The sequence below is a fragment of the Salmo trutta genome, chromosome 24 (genome assembly GCF_901001165.1).
Source record: "Salmo trutta chromosome 24, fSalTru1.1, whole genome shotgun sequence".
NCBI classification, from domain to species: domain Eukaryota; kingdom Metazoa; phylum Chordata; class Actinopteri; order Salmoniformes; family Salmonidae; genus Salmo; species Salmo trutta.
Window position 1 is genome coordinate 46037833 of NC_042980.1, and position 22205 is coordinate 46060037.

At 41.8% G+C, this 22205-nt stretch overlaps 1 pseudogene; it reads left to right on the forward strand.

Moving 5' to 3' along the window:
• LOC115161393 (interferon-induced GTP-binding protein Mx-like) overlaps window positions 1-20303 on the forward strand; it is an 81628-nt pseudogene extending 61325 nt beyond the window's left edge.
• Window positions 20304-22205: the final 1902 nt, after the last annotated feature.

Consider the following 22205-nt stretch of genomic DNA (forward strand, 5'->3'; position numbering starts at 1 on the left):
TTTAAGGAAACATTTTATATTTTCGTTTTACAGAATAGGCAAATTAACTGTCATTTTGCGTAAATAACACTTTTTTAATTTGAATATTAGATAACAATATTTCTATATCATGATGTTTTTATAAGAATGTTGTCACTTGGAATGTGTGGTTTGTTGTCACTATCAACTCCATTATAACCATATAATTCCGGAACATTGCCACTATATAATGAATCCCTATATAGGGAAAAGGATGCCATTTGGGAAGCAGACACATGTCTCCCCATGTTCCTAATAACCAGTATTATGGTGTCTCTGTCACTAGCCAGCCACTCTGACAGAAGAAATATAGCCTTTGAGGACTATACTGTGCTGTCATGTACACTTCAAGCACTCAAGATTAGTTTAATTGAGTGTATGAGTTGTGTAATAAAGGAGATTGTGTGAAAGTTCTGAGGATTTGAATTAGGTTTTTCTAAAGCTCTCTCTAAAATCTTGACTTATTCAAAAGTCTTACCTGAACCCTAAGTGGTTCTCAAGTAGATTACTAAGAAAAGCTCATCCATTGTTTAAAAATGGCCTTGTTGCGTTTGCAGATTGCCATGTCTCATTTTTGATTATTTGAAAATGATACTTTTTTCAAAGTATCTCTATTTTTCAAACAAGCATTGCAGAGCTGGCTACAATTTCAATTTCATCCCTTTGAAAAGATAGAACAAATATTATGGGTGAACTCAAATGTACTGGTTGATAAAATACCTTCGATTATGGGAAACATTTTTGTATTTTGTTCTTAAATTATGTTGCAAATTGGAATGGTAGAGTTATGTATTTCATGGAGTTATCAGAATTGTACGGGAAGGTCTGCTCAATCCAAGAGTACAACCAATTGATTACAGCATTACCACAAAAATGGGGAGGCAAGTAACACCGGGAGGAGGTAGGAAACTGGTCTGTCTGCCCAAAATAAAGGATCAAAACTGGTGGAGGAACAATAGGAAATGATACCAGTTTCATCTGAGGACCAGAATGTTGACCACCGTGCAATACAGATTGCAAAATAGTTGGGAAGTGTCACGACTCCCGCCGAAGTCGGACCCTCTCCTTGTTCGGGTGGCGTTCTGCGGTCAACGTCACCGGTCTTCTAGCCATCGCCACTCCACCTTTCATTTTATATTTGTTTTGTCTTGTTTTCCCGAACACCTGGTTTTACATGCCCTCATTACTCTACGTGTATATTATCCTCTGTTCCCCCCATGTCTGTGTGTGGAATTGTTTGTTCATTACGTGTGTGTCGCTTCAGGCTGGTTTTGCGCCGGGGTTTGTTGTAACCCGTGGTTTGGTTATTTGTACCATTTTTGTGTAATTTGTGCACTGTTTTCCTCTGCCTGAATAAAGTGTGCCTGTTCACTCATCTCTGCTCTCCTACACCTGACTTCCTTTGACCAGCTGCGCACACTCTGACTGAATTCCACACCCTGTTATGGAGTCAGCAGGAGCAGGTACCCCTGTTGTAGGGGTCGAGGAGCATGTCCGAGAGCATGCGGTGATGCTCCACCATCTCGGCACCATTATGGACCGCGTTGTTCAGAGAATGGACCGCTGGGAGAGACAGGGAGTCCCTCCAGCGCCTCCACCAGCACAACAGGGGTTACCACTACTTGCCCTCCTGCACCCGGTCCTAGTGGGATTCGTCTCGCCCCTCCCGGGGGAGTATGATGGGAAAGTGGCACACTTCCAGGGTTTCCTGCTGCAGCTGGACCTGTACCTGGCGACCGTCTACCCGGCTCCTACGGGACGTGAGAGGGTGTGCACCCTCGTCTTGTGCCTCTCGGGGAAAGCCCTGGAGTGGGCTAACGCCGTGTGGGTAGAAGGAGATGCGGCACTGGACCACTTTGAGGAGTTCACCCGGCGGGTGAACGTCTCTTCCACCTGAGGCAGGTGACAAGGAGCGCCCAGGAGTTCGCCCTGGACTTTCGGGCCCTGGCCGCCGTAGCGGGATGGAACGACAGGGCCCTTATCGACCACTATCACAGCAGCCTGTGCGAGGATGTCCGTCGGGAGTTGGCCTGCAAGGATACCACCCTCACCTTTGACCAGCTGGTGGACCTGTCCATTCAGCTGGATAACCTGCTGGCCACCCGTTCAGAGAGGGCTCTGTCGGTTCCCTCTCCCAGCACCACCACTCCGGTGCCTATGGAGCTGGGAGTTGCTGCGCTCAGGGAGGCCGGAAGAGGGGCCTTCCCGTGCACCATCTGTGGCCGTAGAGGTCACACTGCCGGTCGGTGTCGGTTGGTTCCTCTGGGGGTCGAGGAAGCAGGCAGGGAACTCTGGCGTCACCCCAGGTGAGACTGCAACATTCTCATCCAGAGCCTTCTGTTGCACACCTGGGGGAGTGCATCACCAGTTTTCCTCTTGTCATGTCGATCATCGCAGACCTTAGAGAGCTATTTATAACTTGTCAGAAATGTCCAGATCAACTAGCCCATGTCAGCGAACGTATTTTAGCTAGTATTTCAATCACAGTAAAATCACAGTATTTTTAATCTGAAAATGTATTTTCTTAACAAGAGAGCTCAGAGGTTAATAAAGGCCGGGTCTGTTTTCAAGTGTGTTCTTTAGAATAATTGCAGCACATTGTGAGCTCTGACATATGGTCCAACGCTGTACATTTGATAATTGGGGAAATTGCTTACCAACATTTTGGCTAAAACTAGCTTTGAACATGTCATAATCATGTTGTAAAGATTCATAACGTATGTCATAAGCTGTCATAAATATGTAATGATTGTGTTATGACAAAGATATTGCTGTATTTTCTAGCCATATGACATCTTATGACACACCCACAGCCTGATACCATAAAACGCAGCATAATAGTGGACGTATTACGATGTTATGACAGTGATACGATGCAGAACATTTTATGTCTGTCTGAAATTCAGTGAAACCCATTGCCCTTTTATAACCCTATAATAGGTATTGATCGGCCAATACAAGTTAAAGTGAGTCTTCCCCACTTTTCTCTATCAATACCCCATATTCCGTAACACCATTAACAACATTTGGGGCCTTGGCTGTGTTGTGGGTCTTTGGCTACGGACAAGGGCGCAACTCTCATTCTGAAATTGCATTTTTGTCCCCCCCAGTTTTATCATTGGAATGTGATACAAAACTAGGCATGGGTTTGCTTTAAGACCATGCGGACGCCTCCAAGCGGTCGGTAGGCTGTTTGGAGTGTTTATCCGACTGAATAAAAAAAACATAAAACAAAGTTGCTCCCCTGGCTATTCAAGATAATTTCTGAAGTAATTACTGGAGTAATTTATGAAGTAATTACTGGAGTAATTAATTGATCTAATTTATCGTAATTCATTTGGTTATCCAATCGAAATTCATCAAGTAGTGGAACCATTACTTTTTTTAGAGGTCCCTTGAATTAACTCTACCACAGTAATCATTAAATAGTTTAACCTTTAATACTTGTATCAAAAGTAGTCTTAATCAACAGTCAGTTACTATATTCTCATTCTGAAAGGTTGTTGAGCTCTTAGACTTCAAGAATCCAAATACTTGTTTCAGGACTTCAAGAGAACAAAATATTCACTTAAAGGTTTTATTTACTAGACTCAATAAGTTGGAAAATGAGGTAGGGGAGTACCGGGACAAAAGTAACACATAGCTTTTTTCCTAATTACTCAAGAGATCGATAGAGCTAGAGACACCATATTTTATGACAACCAACTTATATATGTCCTCTACCATTAGCAACTGTAATTTCATTTCTAGGGTAAATGAGTCCAAATTAAATAGACCGATAACAGAAGTACCGTTACTTTTGTATCTGTCAGCAGGGAGGGAGTAACACAGACTTGGGACAGAACTAACAGCTGGTAAGAAGTGGAGAATATCTGTCTTACCTCCATTTGTCTGGTTTGTAACACTACTTACTTTCAACAAATGTACTGTCGGCCATCAGTTCATGTCAATTAATGCTATAGGTTAAAAATGTATGAATATTAACCATGCGTCAACATCGCAATGTTGTGCAACCAGAATATTTTGCCTTACGGCCAGAGCAACAGTAGGCCTAGAACGTGCATCATCAACTAAGTCAAATACAAGTCATACAGTATATCATTTTAAAATATTGTCACTTGTTGATATATTGCTATCATTATAAAAGCAATATGAACAAGATGAGACTGTGCTTTAACTTGTTTTATTATGTTTTATTCCAGGTCATCAGTTTACATTGTGTTGCTTTGTCCTACCCGTCTCTCCTGTCACTTCTCCAAGGCTAACACCCAAGACTATCTAACATAATACTTTAAATCTATGCTGTCATTTAGTTACATTTAGAAAATGATATATGTTTGGAACTTTAAACAACTCAAAACTATTTCTGGGTCCTTTTTTTTCTTAAATCACTGAAAACAAATTGTTTTGATAACTAGGAGAAACATGGTCAGACTGGGCTGTTTTCTGCAGGGAGGTCGTACCCCACATTAGAAACATGGTCAGACTGGGCTGTTTTCTGCAGGGAGGTCATACGCCACATTAGGAACATGGTCAGACTGGGCTGTTTTCTGCAGGGAGGTCATACCCCACATTAGAAACATGGTCAGACTGGGCTGTTTTCTGCAGGGAGGTCATACCCCACATTAGAAACATGGTCAGACTGGGCTGTTTTCTGCAGGGAGGTCGTACACCACATTAGGAACATGGTCAGACTGGGCTGTTTTCTGCAGGGAGGTCATACCCCACATTAGAAACATGGTCAGACTGGGCTGTTTTCTGCAGGGAGGTCATACCCCACATTAGAAACATGGTCAGACTGGGCTGTTTTCTGCAGGGAGGTCGTACGCCACATTAGGAACATGGTCAGACTGGGCTGTTTTCTGCAGGGAGGTCATACCCCACATTAGAAAAATGGTCAGACTGGGCTGTTTTCTGCAGAAAGGTCGTATGACACATTAGGCACATGGTCAGACTGGGCTGTTTTCTGCAGGGAGGTCATACCCCACATTAGAAACATGTTCAGACTGGGCTGTTTTCTGCAGGGAGGTCATACCCCACATTAGAAACATGGTCAGACTGGGCTGTTTTCTGCAGAAAGGTCGTATGACACATTAGGCACATGGTCAGACTTGGCTGTTTTCTGCAGAAAGGTCATATGACACATTAGGAACATGGTCAGACTGGGCTGTTTTCTGCAGGGAGGTCATACCCCACATTAGAAACATGGTCAGACTGGGCTGTTTTCTGCAGGGAGGTCGTACGCCACATTAGAAACATGGTCAGACTGGGCTGTTTTCTGCAGGGAGGTCATACCCCACATTAGAAACATGGTCAGACTGGGCTGTTTTCTGTAGAAAGGTCGTATGACACATTAGGAACATGGTCAGACTTGGCTGTTTTCTGCAGAAAGGTCATATGACACATTAGGAACATGGTCAGACTGGGCTGTTTTCTGCAGGGAGGTCATACCCCACATTAGAAACATGGTCAGACTGGGCTGTTTCCTGCAGGGAGGTCATACCCCACATTAGAAACATGGTCAGACTGGGTTGTTTTCTGCGGGGTGGTCGTACGCCACATTAGAAACATGGTCAGACTGGGCTGTTTCCTGCAGAAAGGTCGTATGACACATTAGGAGCGTGCTGATTTCACTTGCTTCTGTGTTATCTGAGAAAATGGGCGTGTTACTTTCGCCCTGTTACTTTCGTCCCGGCTCTCCCCTAGTTACAGTTGTCTTATTAGACAAGATACAAATGTAATGCAATACTATCATTGGCATGGGAAACACTACTGATCAACTGAATAGACTTACGGATTCATCTGCAGATTTGACATCACTTTAACTGGATTTTGGAAGAGTTGGAAATTCTTATTCGTGCAAACAGGAGTTTTTAAAGAGAGGCTACATTAGTAAGGTCACACAATGGGTCGCCAGTGGGTAGGCTATCTGTTCGCATACGAATGGGTGCAATGCAATATTCATTGTGATATATAATTAAGACTAACTGTGTTTTACAATACTCAGTTACTTCCACCACGTTTACATGGACACAGTGTCACACAAAAGGGAAATTCATTGCAATGAGATATATTTACATGAATTTTAGCTGTGTTGTCTGGTCCAGTTGGGAGAGATGGCAGGTGGTAGGCCAGGAAAAAGGTCTGTGGTCTCCACGTTTGGAGCTTTCGATCGAAGAAGCTTCTCACTCGTCGGAACTCAAGTATAGGCTCTCTTCTTTCTCGGTTCAGTTCACATGAATAATGTTTGTTCAGGGGTTCGATATAAAGTTTGGGGCTCTTCTGGGAGAGGTAAGACTCAGCGGTTCATCGTGTGTTGTTCAGAGAAAGTTCCTCTCAGGTGATTGTTTAAATTAAGGGTTTGCCGAGTAGCCGATCAAAACGAGTATCGTAACAGATGTACGCAATTTTCTGGATGCTATTAAGATCAGAGTATTTTTGGTAATTTTCCGTGATCCCCTCCCAATAGTCAGGTGCCAGCAGGTGTCTTTCTCATGTCAGTCACTCATGCGCAAGGTTCTGCATTGTCTAAATAACTCTTTAAAGAGAAGGGCGGGCTGTATGTTGTTCCCGCTGCTCTGATTGTATAGAGTGAAGCTGTATTTCTCCATCCACTTGCTTCATAATTTCACCCGATCAGTTTTCCTTGCATGTTTTCGGTCAGATCATTTATGTTCCTGCTGCCTGCTACTATGATAAAACACATGGCGAGGAAATTTGCTATCAAGCTATCAGTTTGCTTAATATCTAAGAAGTGGGGCAAGGGTAGGAAAGAAATAAGAAACACTGATGCGCATTCTGACTGAGTGAAAGCAAATTTGGCTGCCAGCTGCAAGTTGAGGACACACACCCCTCCACATGTTGCTCCTAATCTGCAGGGTTTTTTTCAGTGAGAATGTGCAGGGAGGTATTTTGCCAAAATACATTTAGGCATTTTAAAAAACTTCAGTTTTTGCCGATCACAACTATCATCCGATCAAATCCAACTATCAACTGTCAATTTACGGATATGATTATGAGTACAGCCATGTTGTCACACCCCTAGTTTAAAGGTGCTTTTAACCAGCCCAGGTACAGTAGTACAAACATCTGAATCCGGCATGCCAGATTTAAAACTGCTGGCCCAGGTCTGTCAGCCGGATCTGGCCTGATTCCCGTAATGAATGACGATACATTCATATAGTGGATCCTAAGGACCTGAACAAAGCCAGACAGTGGAACCTAAGGACATGAACAAGGCCAGACAGTGGATCCTAAGGACCTGGACAAGGCAATACAGTGGATCCAGAGTTCTGTGTGGGGCAGACAAAATTATGCCCAGATAGAAACTCCTGGCAATCATGTTCGCACTGAAGAGGCTTCATCAGTATGTCTATGGTGTCCCGGTCAGAGTTCAATCTGACCACAAACCACTTGAGGTTATTTGTATCCAAGATGGCGTAGCATTTCAGATGTTTTTGTCTTTGTCTTGTCGTGTCCCGTGTATATATATTTTTTACGTTGTGTATATTTCGTATATATTTTATATATTTTTAACCTCAATTTCATCATACTCTCCTGAACCCGCCTCACCTAATGTGGTATGGATCTGCTATTTTCTATACTTTAGAACCGGAACCCCCAACAGAGGCTAGCCAGCTAACAAGCTAATAGCTAGTAGTCAGTTAGCCACTGCTAGCGGTCATCAGCTAACCTTAGCACGGTCAACTTCTGCCAGTCTGCACAGAGCAATTCAACCCAGAGCATACCGGATTGCTTTTTCTCCACAATCTCCACATCTCCGGATTCCTACCGCAAGCTCTGAACCTTTTCACCTGGATCATCGCAGCTAGCCAGCCAATTTCTTGGGCTACAATACCTATTTTGCCAATTGGCCTGGACCCTTTTACTGTCTACACGGAGCCCTGCCAATCCATCACGACTGGTCTGCCAACGTAACGGTGAGAGGGGGCTACAATAGACTCTTCCATTGCGACGTCCCCCTAAGGCCCTTCTTCCAGCTTGCTAGCCCCGGCCCACTAGCTCTTTAAATCACTGTGTCTCCAGCTCGACTAGCTACTCACTGGTCCCTATGATCACTCGGCTTCGCATGCCTCTCCCTAATGTCAAAATGCCTTGTCCATTGCTGTTTTGGTTAGTGATTATTGTCTTGTTTCACTGTAGAGCCTCCAGCCCTGCTCAATATGCCTTAGCTAGCCCTTTTGTTCCACCTCCCACACATGCGGTGACCTCACCTGGTTTAAATGGTGTCTCTAGAGACAAAACCTCTCTCATCGTCACTCACATCCTACCATACCCTTGTCTGTACATTATGCCTTGTATCTATTCTTCCGCACCCAGAAACCTGCTCCTTTTACTCTCTGTTCCGAACGCACTAGATGACCAGTTCTTATAGCCTTTTGTCGTACCCTTATCCTACTCCTCCTCTGCTCCTCTGGTGATGTAGAGGTTAATCCAGGCCCTGCAGTGCCTAGCTCCACTCCCATTCCCCAGGCGCTCTCATTTGATGACTTCTGTAACCAAAATAGCCTTGGTTTCATGCATGTTAACATTAGACGCCTCCTCCCTAAATGTGTTTTATTCACTGCTTAAGCACACTCTGCCAACCCGGATGTAATAGCCGTGTCTGAATCCTGGCTTAGGAAGGCCACCAAAAATCCTTAAATTTCCATCCCTAACTATAACATTTTCCGACAAGATAGAACTGCCAAAGGAGGTGGAGTTGCAATCTACGACAGAGAAAGCCTGCAGAGTTTTGTCATACTATCCAGGTCTGTGCCCAAACAATTCGAGCTTCTACTTCTAAAAATCCACCTTTCCAGAAACAAGTCTCTCACCATTGCCACTTGTTATAGACCACCTTCAGCCCCCAGCTGTGCCCGGGACACCAAATTTGAATTGATTGCCCCCCCATCTATCTTCAGAGCTCATACTGTGACCTAAACTGGGACATGCATAACACCCCGGCCGTCCTACAATCTAGGCTAGATGCCCTCAATCTCACACAAATTATCAATGAACCTACCAGGTACAAACCCAAATCCGTAAACATGGACACTCTCATAGATATAATCCTGACCAACCTGCCCTCTAAATAACCCTCTGCCGTCTTCAACCAGGATCTCAGCTATCACTTCCTCATTGCCTGCGTCCGTAATTGGTATTCGGTCAAACGACCACCCCTCATCACTGTCAAACGCTCCCTAAAACACTTCAATTAACAAGTTTTCTAATCGACCTGGCCCGGGTATCCTGGAAGGATATTGACCTCATTCCGTCATAGAGGATGCCTGGTTTTTCTTTAAAAGTGCTTTCCTCACCATCTTAAATATGCATGCCCCAATCAAAAAATGTAGAACTTGGTTCACTCCAGACCTGACTGCCTTTGACCAGCACAAAAACATCCTGTGGCGTACTGCATTAGCGTCGAATAGCCTTCGCAATATGCAACTTTTCAAGGAAGTTAGAAACCAATATACATAGGCAGTTAGGAAAGCAAAGGCTAGCTTTTCCAAACAGACATTTGCATCCTGTAGCACAAACTCCAAAAAGTTCCTGGACACTGTAAAGTCCATGGAGAATAAGAGCACCTCCTCCCAGCTGCCAACTGCACTGAGGCTAGGAAACACTGTCACCACTGATAAATTCATGATAATTGAGAATTTCAATAAGCATTTTTTCTGCGGCTGGCCATGCTTTCCACCTGGCTACCCCTACCCCGGTCAACAGCCCTGCAACCCCCACAGCAACTTGCCCAAGCCTCCCCCATTTCTCCTTCACCCAAATCCAGATAGCTGATGTTTTGAAAGAGTTGCAAAATCTGGACCCCTACAAGTCAGCTGGTGTAGACAATCTTGACCCTCTTTTTCTAAAATTGTCTGCCGCAATTGTTGCAACTCCTATTACTAGCCTGTTCAACCTCTCTTTCGTATCGTCTGAGATTCCCAAAGATTGGAAAGCTGCCGTGGTCATCCCCCTCTTTAAAGGGGGAGACACTCTAGATCCAAACTGCTACAGACCTATATCTATCCTACCCTGCCTTTCTAAGGTCTTCGAAAGCCAAGTTAACAAACAGATCACCGACCATTTTGAATCCCACCGTACCTTCTCCGCTATGCTATCTGGTTTCAGAGCTGGTCATGGGTGCACCTCAGCCACGCTCAAGGTCCTAAACGATATCATAACCGCCATTGATAAAAGACAACACTGTGCAGCCATATTCATTGACATGGCCAAGGCTTTCAAATCTGTCAATCACCACATTCTTATCTGCAGACTCATCAGCCTTGGTTTCTCAAATGACTGCCTCGCCTGGTTCACCAACTACTTCTCAGACAGAGTTCAGTGTGTCAAATCAGAGGGCCTGTTGTCCGGACCTCTGGCGGTCTCTATGGAGGTGCCACAGGGTTCAATTCTCGGGCCGACTCTTTTTTTATGTATATATCAATGATGTCGCTCTTGCTGCTGGTCATTCTCTGATCCACCTCTATGCAGATGACACCGTTCTGTATGCTTCTGGCACTTCTTTGGACACTGTATTAACTAACCTCCAGACGAGCTTCAATACCATACAACACTCCTTCCGTGGCCTCCAACTGCTCTTAAATACAAGTAAAACTAAGTGCATGCTGTTCAACCGATCGCTGCCCGCACCTGCCCGCCCGTCCAGCATCACTAGTCTGGAAGGTTCTGACTTAGAATATGTGGACAACTACAAATACCTAGGTGTCTGGTTAGACTGGTAACTCTCCTTCCAGACTCACATTAACCCCTGTGCGGCCTCCGTCCCGTATGCCATTAGCATAACAAAATGTAATAAAAAAAAAATCAATTTTTTTTTCAAATTATATTGTTTTATAGATACACCTCTCCTGAATCGAACCACGTTGTCTGATTTCAAAAAGGCTTTACAGCAAAAGCAAAACATTTGATTATGTTAGAGGAGTATATCGTAAAAGTAGCCACATAGCCATTTTCCGACCAACCACATGCATCACAAATAACCAAAAAACAGCTAAATGCAGCACTAACCTTTGACAATCTTCATCAGATGACACACCTAGGACATCATATTACACAATACATGCATTCTTTTGTTCGATAAAGTTCATATTTATATATAAAAACAGCATTTTACATTGGTGCGTAACGTTGACTAACTATTTTCCCTCAAATGCATCCGATGAAACAGCGCTACAATTTACGAAATTACTATTCGAAAACATTTTAAAAATGTTATATTGTCATTCTAAGATTTATAGATGAATATCTCTTGAAAGCACCTGTAATGCCAGATTTAAAAATAACTTTACTGGGTAATCACACTTTGCGATAAAAGGGGATGCGATACTCAGAACAATAGGCTAGCAATACTGGTCAGCGCCATCTTGGAACAATCGCATATCAAATCTAGTCTTGTATACTATTGTCAATAATCCCTTACCTTTGATTATCGTCATCCTTAGGCACTTCCAGGAATCCCAGGTCCACAACAAATGTATTTTCGTTCGAAAAAGTTCATCCTTTATGTTCCATTAGCTTGTTGTTGTTAGCGCGTTCTGAAGGCTGTACCAAAAGTTCCGACGTGCGCGGGGCTACTCTTTCAACAAAATGCATTTTTTTCTTATTTAGGTTCGTTCAAACATGTCAAACATTGTATAACATAAATCTTTAGGGGCTTGTTCAACTAGAGCTCCAATAAGATTCGAGGGGGACGATTGCATTGTGTTTCAAAACGTTTCGAAAGGGGAGGGTAGCTAGGGGGGCCGGCGTCATAATGGTGATGGCCCTCTCCGTGTGACCACGTTCCACAGCGTGTCATTCTGACAGTTTTCACAGTAGAAGGCTCAAATCACTTTGTAAAGACTGGGGACATCTAGTGGAAGCAATAGGAAGTGCTCAATGAACCATAGCTCACGGTGTGATTAATAGGCAACGTGATGAAGTTGAGTCCGCAATTCAGAATTCCACTTCCTGTTTCGATCTGTCTCGGGGTTTTGACTGCCATATGAGTTCTGTTATACTCACAGACACCATTCAAACAGTTTTAGAAACTTTAGGGTGTTTTCTATCCACAAGTATTAATTATATGCCTATCCTAGCTTCTGAGTTTGAGTAGTAGGCCGTATAAAATGGGCACGGATTTTTTTCAAAATGCGCTGTGGCGCCCCCTATCCTAGGCGACCGTCAAGAGGTTAAGCATCTCCAATCCAAAATTAAATCTAGAATCAGCTTCCTTTTTTGAAACAAAGCCTCCTTCACTCATGCTGCCAAACATTCCCTCATAAAACTGACTATCCTACCGATTTTTGACTTTGGCGATGTCATTTACAAAATAGCCTCCAACACTCTACTCAGAAAATTGGATGCAGTCTATCACAGTGCCATCCGTTTTGTCACCAAAGCCCCATATACTACCCACCACTGAGACCTGTATGGCACTCTCATTGACTGGCCCTCGCTTCATATTCGTCGCCAAACCCACTGACTCCAGGTCATCTATAAGTCTTTGCTTGGTAAAGCCCCACCTTATCTCAGCTCACTGGTCACTATAGCAGCACCCACCCGTAGCACGCGCTCCAGCAGGTATATTTCACTGGTCACCCCCAAAGCCAATTCCTCCTTTGGCCACCTTTCCTTCCAGTTCTCTGCTGCCAATGACTGGAAGGAATTGCAAAAATTGCTGAAGCTGGAGACGTTTATCTCCCTCTCTAAATTTTAGCATCAGCTGTCAGAGCAGCTTACCAATCACTGTACCTGTACACAGCCATTCTGTAAATAGCACACCCAACTACCTCATCCCCATATAGTTATTTATCTTCTTGCTTCTTGCCCCACTATCTCTGCTTGCACATAATCATCTGCACATCTATCACTCCAGTGTTAATGCTAAATTCTAATTATTTCGCCTCATTGGCCTATTTATTGCCTTACCTCCCTAATCTTATACATTTGCACACACTGGACATAGATTTTTCAATTGCGTTATTGACTGTACGTTTGTTTACGTGTAACTCGGTGTTGTTGTTTTTGTCACACTGCTTTGCTTTATCTTGGCCAGGTTGCAGTTGTAAATGAAAACTTGTTCTCAACTGGCCTACCTGGTTAAATAAAGGTGAAATAAAAAAAAATATGTTGACTTCAATATAAATTCTAGGAGGCTTGTGGTTCACATAACCCTTCCATAGACTAACACAGAAATTATGACAACTTCTGGAGGATGTCCTCCAATGTATCAGAGCTCTTGTAACATGAACTGACATGTTGTCCACATAATCAAAGGATCAGATAATTAATCTAGTACAGAAAGTATAAGCTACAGCTAGCTAGCATTGCAATACATCAAATGTGGTGAGTAGGTTACTCAAATAGAGAGAAAGACAATAAGAACAGTTTTGAACAAATTAATTTCTTCAAAAATTAAGGAGAAGCAGGAAAAAGAGAGGGAGTACTAGCTATTTTTCATATTTTTTTCACTTTCACTTAATTAGCTAGCGCAGGCCACTCGCTAGTTTAGCCTACTCAAACACCAGGCTCAAACAGAGAGGGATGCTATGTTAGCTAGCTGGCTATGGCTATCCATTAAATGAACTTTTCCAAGTCAAGGTAAGTTTATAGGTTTTATAAATTGTTAGCCACTGGGGCCCGCCAGTGTAACTGTTAAACTGCTTGCTGCTGACTGAACACTGTACTGCATGATCGTAGCATGTTTACTAACATGTTAGTTTTAGTAGCTATGTTGACTATGATGATATAATATGGTGACAACGATGTCGGCTGTGTGTAGAGCTGATAAGAAGGTTTGGACTTGTTACCATAATTGCTAGCAAGGTAGCTATGATGTTTGAATCTGGTGAAAGGTACTTTGAATGTGTTGGCTTTGAGGAAGGTTGAGCTTCAGAACCATAAAGAACAGAGTGCCCCACACAGGGCGATATCACGGTAACAAGCAGTCTGATACCATCTCGTAGATTAATCAAATAACTCGGTCAAAGGCTTGCATCCTGACTGCTTTGTCACACTCCTCTTCCTTTTTTGCTAGATCAATCATCTCATTTTGAAATTCATAAAGAATAAGAGAACCATTATTTTGGTGGTGGTACCATGTAATGTTGACATTGCAACAGCAGAGGCCCTGAAAATGGCACAAGAAGTGGATCCTGAAGGCACAAGAACTCTGGGTAAAGACATTATATAGATTAATTTATTTTTTAAATGGTTTTTGTATTAGCAGTTATCATGATGCTTTTCATTTGTCTTCAAGCCATTCTGACAAAGCCAGACCTGATAGACCCGGGAGCAGAGAATAATGTGTTGGAAATTGTCCAAAATATAGTCATCGTTCTAAATTTGGGCTATGTCATTGTGAAATGTCGTGGTCAGATGAAAATTGAGGGAAACATGTCAATAACTGATGCAATTGAGGAATCACGAGCACTTCAGGTAAAATGTGTTCTTGCCATGTGTTAAGTCAACTCGCATCTTTGTTTTTGATGGCTTCACATCTGAAAATGTTCACTGCCCCAAATTGTTGATTTCAGGATTTTATGAATATATATTTTATTTTCTCCCACATATCCGTTGAGAGTAGTTCCATATAGTATTTATGAATGGTCTCTCCTTATGAGTCCCTCCCCTCCCTTTTCTTACATTTCTGAGTATTGCACTTTTTACCATTCAAAAGCAAATGGCTAATTGATCCTTGGTATAATCATAAAAAAACTATTCCTTATGTTAACTTAGCACATATCTCTAGCTTAAACAGATTGATTTTGATGTGGAATGTTTATTATGTTATGTAGATATCCGTGGGGCTATTGTAGGCCAAGGGTTAAGTGACATTTGTATTTGACAGTTTTTATAAAAACGTAGGTGTAAAATGTGTCGGAAAAGTTTTGGGATGAAATACTGTGTTTGTGTCACACCCTGATCTGTTTCACCTGTCTTGTGATTGTCTCCACCCCCTGCAGGTGTCCCTTATTATCCCTGGTGTATATATCCCTGTTTCCTGTCACTCTGTGCCAGTTTGTCCTGTATGTTTTTCACGTCAACCAGCGGTTTTCCCGTACTCCTGCTTCTATTCTCTTTTGCCAGTCCTCCCGGTTTTTGAACCTTGCCTGTTTTCTGTACCCGCCTGCCTGACCATTACCCCTGACCTCGAGCCTGCCTGCAACTCTGTACCTCATGGACTCTGAACTGGTTGGACCTTTTGCCTTTCCACGACCATTCTCTTGCCTACCCCTTTTGGATTGTTTAATAAATATCAAGACTCAAACCTTCTGCCTCCAGTGTCTGCATCTGTGTCTCGCCTTGTGCCCTTAGTTTGTTATATTTCTCTCCCTTTCAATGTAAAGATCCCTCCTGTGTGAGGAGAAGGCAACCACCAAGTGCCTAGCCACCAAGCTCAGCAATGCCCTGGTCAAACACATCAAGGTTAGTCCAACCTACACACCGTGCACACTGGAAAACATGTGGTCTGGTACCTATAAACTTGTATGTTTGCTCCTGGTCAGCAATCCTTGCCCCAGATGTCAGAGACGATAAAGGAGCAGATGGGGCAGGTAAAGCATTTATTGAGTCAAATAGAGGGCGGGCCTCCCCTGGAACCTGCAGAGAAGAGGAAGTACCTCATTCAGGTGAGTACATCTTTCAGCTTTGTAAACTAATGTACAAAATTTCAATAAAAATGTATGATGTGGGGTTGGAAGCCATACTGTTGCACAGTAGTCCAGGTGTGTTATAGTCATGGTTTGGTAAATTGTCAGGACAATGTCCTATAGAGAATTTGGACAATGGTACCTGGTGTAAAGGCATCAACTCTGTTGCACATCCTCTGCCATTTGGATTGGTCAGATTTGCAACACTGGTGTAAGAGTAGACATACTGTCCAGAAAGATAAATAAAACAGCATTACAATTTTCTCCACTCTCCTTCCTTAATTTCCAACTGATTATGTTTGTCACCAGGTTAAACAATACTTTGCCTTGACAGCTGATCTTACAAAAAACACTTGGACAAGCCACTGTAAGATAGTTCTTGTTTAATATCTGTAGAGGACTTAAGGATGGATGGGTCTTCATTGAACAGTAATCTAAAAGACCTTAATATTAAACATTTAAACAGGTATGTTTTATTGTTATGTTTCCTTCTTCAGGTCATAACAGATTTCAATGAGCAGATTACTCAACTGTCCAAAGGGTATATCATTGAGGAGAATATGTTTGAGCTCATGCGAAAGAAAGTTAGAGTGGATGGAATGTCTGAAAATGCAAAATCACATTGTAGGTACAGTTTTGAATAGTCCAGGTATTACTCATCATACCATGTCTAACCAATAAATATTTGTTTCTAATAATTCCTAATATTTACTGATATAATTAATATACTACTAATAGTTATGTCATACAAGTGACTATAATCTCCAATAAATGATTAACATTGTTTTCCTGAATTTAGACCACGAAGTAGTGCAACAAGTGGTGGATGAATATGATCAGAAGCACAGGGGAAGTGAGCTGCCAGGATTCACTAACTACAGGGTATTTCAACATGTTGTTCAGAAACTAGTGGCTGAACTTAAGAGACCAGCTATGATGACAATACAGACAATCAGAGGTAAGTGACCAAAAGCCCTTGTTATGTCTACTCCCTCTCTCCCACTCTCTGGCGCTTGTTGTCGCCAGTTTATTCATTATTACGCACACCTGCCACCATCGTTACGCACACCTGCGCCTTATGAGAATCACCTGGACTCCATCACCTTCCTGATTACCTCCCCTATATCTGTCACTCCCTTTGGTTCTTTCCCCTGTTGTTTCTGTTCCTGTATTTGTCTGTACTCCACTCCTGTCTCTTGTTTTGTTTCATGTTCCTTTGTTTATTAAATTCACTCCCTGTACTTGCTTCCTCATTATTAGTGTACACGTTACAGGTGTGCTTCCCTCACCAAAGAGAAGCAACAGGTATTATTTACTGGTGACATCGGGTCCAAGTGCGGCTACCGAAGCAACCAGGGATGCCTCATCTGGCTCGTCAGGCTTCTATACCGAGATAGCGACTCTTCCCCCTCAGGAGGTTGAAAAGCTTTGGCATGGGCCCTCAAATCCTCAGTTCTACAGCTGCATCATTGAGAGCATCTTGACTAGCTGCATCACTGCTTGGTATGGCAAAAGCACCACCCTCGATCATATGGTGCTACAGAGGGTGGTGCGGACAGCCCAGTACATCACTGGGGCAGAGCTACGTGCCATCCAGGACATCTATATCAGGCGGTGTGAAAGGAAAGCCCGGAAAATTGTTAAAGACCCCAGCCACGTAAGCCATAGAATGTTCTCTCAGCTTCCGCACGGCAAACGGTTCCTGAACAGGCTCCTGAACCTCTTCTATCCCCAAGCCTTGTGACTGCTAACTAGCTAACAAAATGGCCACCGGACTATCTGACTTGACCCCTTTTATTTATTTTTATTTTTGCACTGTCTCTATGCACACTCACAGAACTCTACAGACACACAAACACACACACGCTCCATCTGCTCAACCACAACATCTACACACATTTATACTGACTCTAAACACACACCCTCAATCATCATATACACAGATGCTACTCTGTTTATCATATATCCTGATGCCTAGTCAACTTACGCTTATACATACAGTATCTAACCATACCACTTCAGTATCTTTGCACATATGTTACTGGAACTGACCCTGGAACTGTCCATGTATATAGCTACTGACCCTGGAACTGTCCCTGTATATAGCTACTGACCCTGGAACTGTTCATGTATATAACTACTGACCCTGGAACTGTCCCTGTATATAGCTACTGACCCTGTAACTGTTCATGTATATAGTTTACTTACATTCTCACGTTCTTAATTCTCTAGTGTTTTTGTTCTAACTTATGTTATTTTTAGAGCTTCATTGTTGTGTTTAGATCTTGCAAGAAAGGCATGTCATTGTACTTTTGCATGTGACAGTAACTTTATTAATTGACTAAATAGGACATGTTGAAGGGATAGTTCACTCAAATTACATGTTGCTTTCCTTACCCTGTAAGCAGTCTATGGACAAGGTGTGACATCAATCCATGCTTTGGTTTAATTTACCTGTTTCCATTTTTCTCGCTTCATGTCCAAATGATCCTAATGTATCTCAAATTGATTGTGTAGCTCAAAGTTACTTATTGATTTTTGGGACATGAAGCACAAACAAATTATAACATTGGGACTATTGACTTGTAATTTGGCTGTACTACACCTTTAAATAAAAACATTTTGTGGAACATCTATTTACCAAATACGTTTATTTGTTTTTCAGACATGGTCCAGAAGCAATTTAATCATTTGTCCAAAGAGATCTTTAAGAATTATCCTTATCTTCATCAGGTCTCAAAGGTAATGACAATTGTAAACTGTTAAGCGTTCTGACATGATAATCATACAATTCTCTATTCTGTGATTTTAGGCTGAAATGGAAATCTTAGTTAGTGGCACTAGCAAGAAGGCAAGGAAACATAAGGCAAAGTAGCAATTAAAAATCACATATTTTTATGACGAATTACAATTTACAGGTTGTCCATTGTAGGATTGTACCCTGAAATGTTAAAATTAAAACACCACAACATATTTAGAGCATGTCAAACTGAACTTTTATCTGAAACAGTAACAGTATTTCACTGCCTCCCTGCATCTAAGGTTCTTTGTCCTCATGGAATCTTAATCTTTGTTTAAACTCAGAGAAAAAATGAATCAATCCAGGAAAAGCAGTCAACCATAGTGAAGGAGAGGATCGTGGAGCAGTTTGAGATGGAGATGCAGGTCTACACACAGGATGAAATCTTCAACATAGTCGAAAGGAGGGAACAGCAGAAGGCTCAGTTCACGACACCAGGAGCAAGTACCCTGAGCTGCTCAAGGCATACTATGAGGTACAATGCAACACATCTACTATGCAGTATGTTTTGCTTAAAGAGTGCAGGAGATGTTCCAGAAATAAAATCTAAACTACATACAGTTATGTAGTGTACTTATCAACAAACTCACACACTTTCTCATCAGTGCCTTCCACACATTTGTGTAGATCTCAACGTGTATGTATAGACTACAACTAGCCTGGTACTCCACCCTAGAACCATATATTGTATTCGTCACATACAGTTCATAGCTGGTATAATAGGTGCAGCGAAGTGCTTATGTGCTAGCTCCTTCAACAATTATATACCATGCGTCATAGAACGTCCTTCAAGCCAATCAGAAATGAGTATTCAACAATGCCATGGTATAATCATTAATAACATTATGATGCATTTACATTACACAGTATAATCAACAATGTCCATATGTCAGCCATGTTGGCAATATTGACCAATAGCAGTTCATGGCATTTACATTTTTTTTAAACAATGCTGTGTAACTGAAAATATAGAATTAGAATCTACATACTTGTTATACCTGGATAAATGGAATGCTTAAAGGTGGTAACATGGCGTCTGTTCTATAAATTGGCCCAACTCTATAAGCTGTCCCACCCTCTACAATGAATCCATGACATCATCAACGGGCATGATCAGATCTCTCATTAATGCTTTTTGACAAATGTTTCACATTTACATTGTTGTGGCAGCGTTGCTTTATGGTTTATTGCATTTTGGTTGGCTTGTGGCCATTTCATCACTTTGGGCCCTCACTCTCCCTCTCACCTCTCTCACAGATTGTGGTGCAAAGACTGGCTGACCAGGTGCCCATGATGATCTGTTACTTCATCTTGAAGCAGTCAGCCAAGATTGTGTGCAGTGAAATGCTGGATCTGCTACACAGAGATGACACTGATAACATCCTACAGGAGGATTCAGAGATCGGACAGTATCGTGCAAAGTTGCAGGCCCAAGCAGATCGCCTTATACTGGCCAATGGCAAAATCAGCAGCCTCAGAGGGTGACATCTTGACGGTTAAAACATTCTGAGATGTTGTCAAAAAAAGAAACAGGTTAAAACAGGATCCAACCCTTTTTTTCAATTTTCATCTAAAATGACATACCAAAACTTAACTGCCTGTGAATGTGAAATTAATATAGGAGAATAAAGCAAAGTAGATCTGGTAAAAGATAATACAAAGAAAGAAATGTGTTCATTTAAATCTTAAATGCAAGAGAAGGGTCACAATGTATTATTCCAGGTTAGACACAATTTTTATGTTGGCCGCTAGATGGCAGAAGTGTACGTGCAAAGTTTTAGACTGATCCAATAAACTATTGCATTTCTGTTAAAATGTATCAAGTTTGACTAAATGTGCCTAATTGGTTTATTGATACATTTTCAAGTTAAAAACTGCGCTCTTCTCAAACAACAGCATGGTATTATTTCACTGTAATTGTAAATTGGACAGTGCAGTTAGATTAACAAGAATTTAAGCTTTCTGCCATATCAGATATGTCTGTCCTGGGAAATGTTCTTGTTACTTACAACCTCATGCTAATCACATTAGCCTATGTTAGCTCAACCGTCCCGTGGGGAAGACACCGATCCCGTAGAAATATAACCAGATTTTTGGAAAAAAAATGTCCAAATGCAACTTTTAAAAAATGTGTAGAATAAGCGAAATGTTTACATTTACATCATTTAGCAAACACTCTTATCCGGAGCGACTTACAGATTGGTGCATTCACCTTATGATAACCAGTGGAACAACCACTTTACAATAGTACATCTATATCTTTTTTTGGGGGGGGGGGGGGGTTAGAAGGATTACTTTATCCTATCCCAGGTATTCCTTAAAGAGGTGGGGTTTCAGGTGTCTACGGAAGGTGGTGATTGACTCCGCTGTCCTGGTGTCGTGAGGGAGCTTGTTCCACCATTGGGGTGCCAGAGCAGCGAACAGTTTTGACTGGGTGTTGTATATTTGTCTTCAACAAATGTATAAGATTGGCTAAGATCAGTGAGATGCTGTAATGACGACACCAGTGAAATCCTACAGGAGGAACAAGAGGTCGGCTGGAAACATAAAAGGTTGCAGGACCAAGCGGATTGTCTTGGACTGGCAGTTGACAAGATTAGTAGACTGTGGTTGACAATTTGTCAATGCAGAAATTCTGAGATGTAGCCAACAAAGATATCATCACATATCTGCATTGTTTTTATGTTTTCATCTCAAAATGTCCTCAGGAAATATGTGAAGATGGTTGATAATATTATTTAAAGTGACAAATTACATGTATCCACTTTCTGATTGGTCAGAGCGCATCAATGTAGAGAATAATTGTATGATGGCATTATAATAACTTGATGCCTGTTTTATTAAAAGTGAATAACAATAATGATAATGTCAGGTTCCTCTTTAAAACTGGAATGGTTTAGTTATAAATGATGTTTAAGGAGATTTGTTTAGTACTTTTAAATGAAGGAGATAAAGACCTAGTCAAAAGAGATATTAAACAGAGAAGACAATAGCAGACCCTTACCCTAACCTACGTCTTCATTTGGACAGTGAAGCTAAATTGTGTATATTTGGCCCCAAAAAATGTATTTTCACAAAGTAAAATGAATGTATTGTTACATGTTTCATGATGCTTGTCTCTAAAACAAAGTATATCATTTTTAAATTGTTCCCAATTGAACATCTCTGGAGAGACCTGAAAATAGCTGTGCAGCAACACTTCCCATCCAACCTTACAGAGATCTGCAGAGAAGAATGGGAGAAAGTCCACAAATACAGGTATGCCAAGCTTGTAGTGTCATACCCAAGAAGACTTGAGGCTGTAATCGCTTCCAAACGTGCTTCAACAAAGTACTGAGTAAAGGGTCTGAATACTAATGTCAATGTGATATTTCTGTTTTTTATTTTTAATATATTTACAAAAGTTTCTAAAAAAACAGCTTTTGCTTTGTCGTTATGGGCTATTGTGTGTAGATTGATGAGGGGAAAAAACAATTTCATCCGTTTTAGAATAAGGCTGTAACGTAACAAAGTCCGAATGCACTGTAAAAGTCTGCCAATGATATAAATACCAAAGGAAACTGCAATCCAGAACTCAGATATGCTGTAAATCTACACTGAGCTGTTTGGTGTGTGTTATGGGGCCAATCCAAAAAAGGCTTAATTTGAATCCAGCTGTCTCTATAGCTATTACCAGAGGGAGGGGGACCTGTATCGATGATCTTGACCAGATAGATCACCTGCAGAGATGG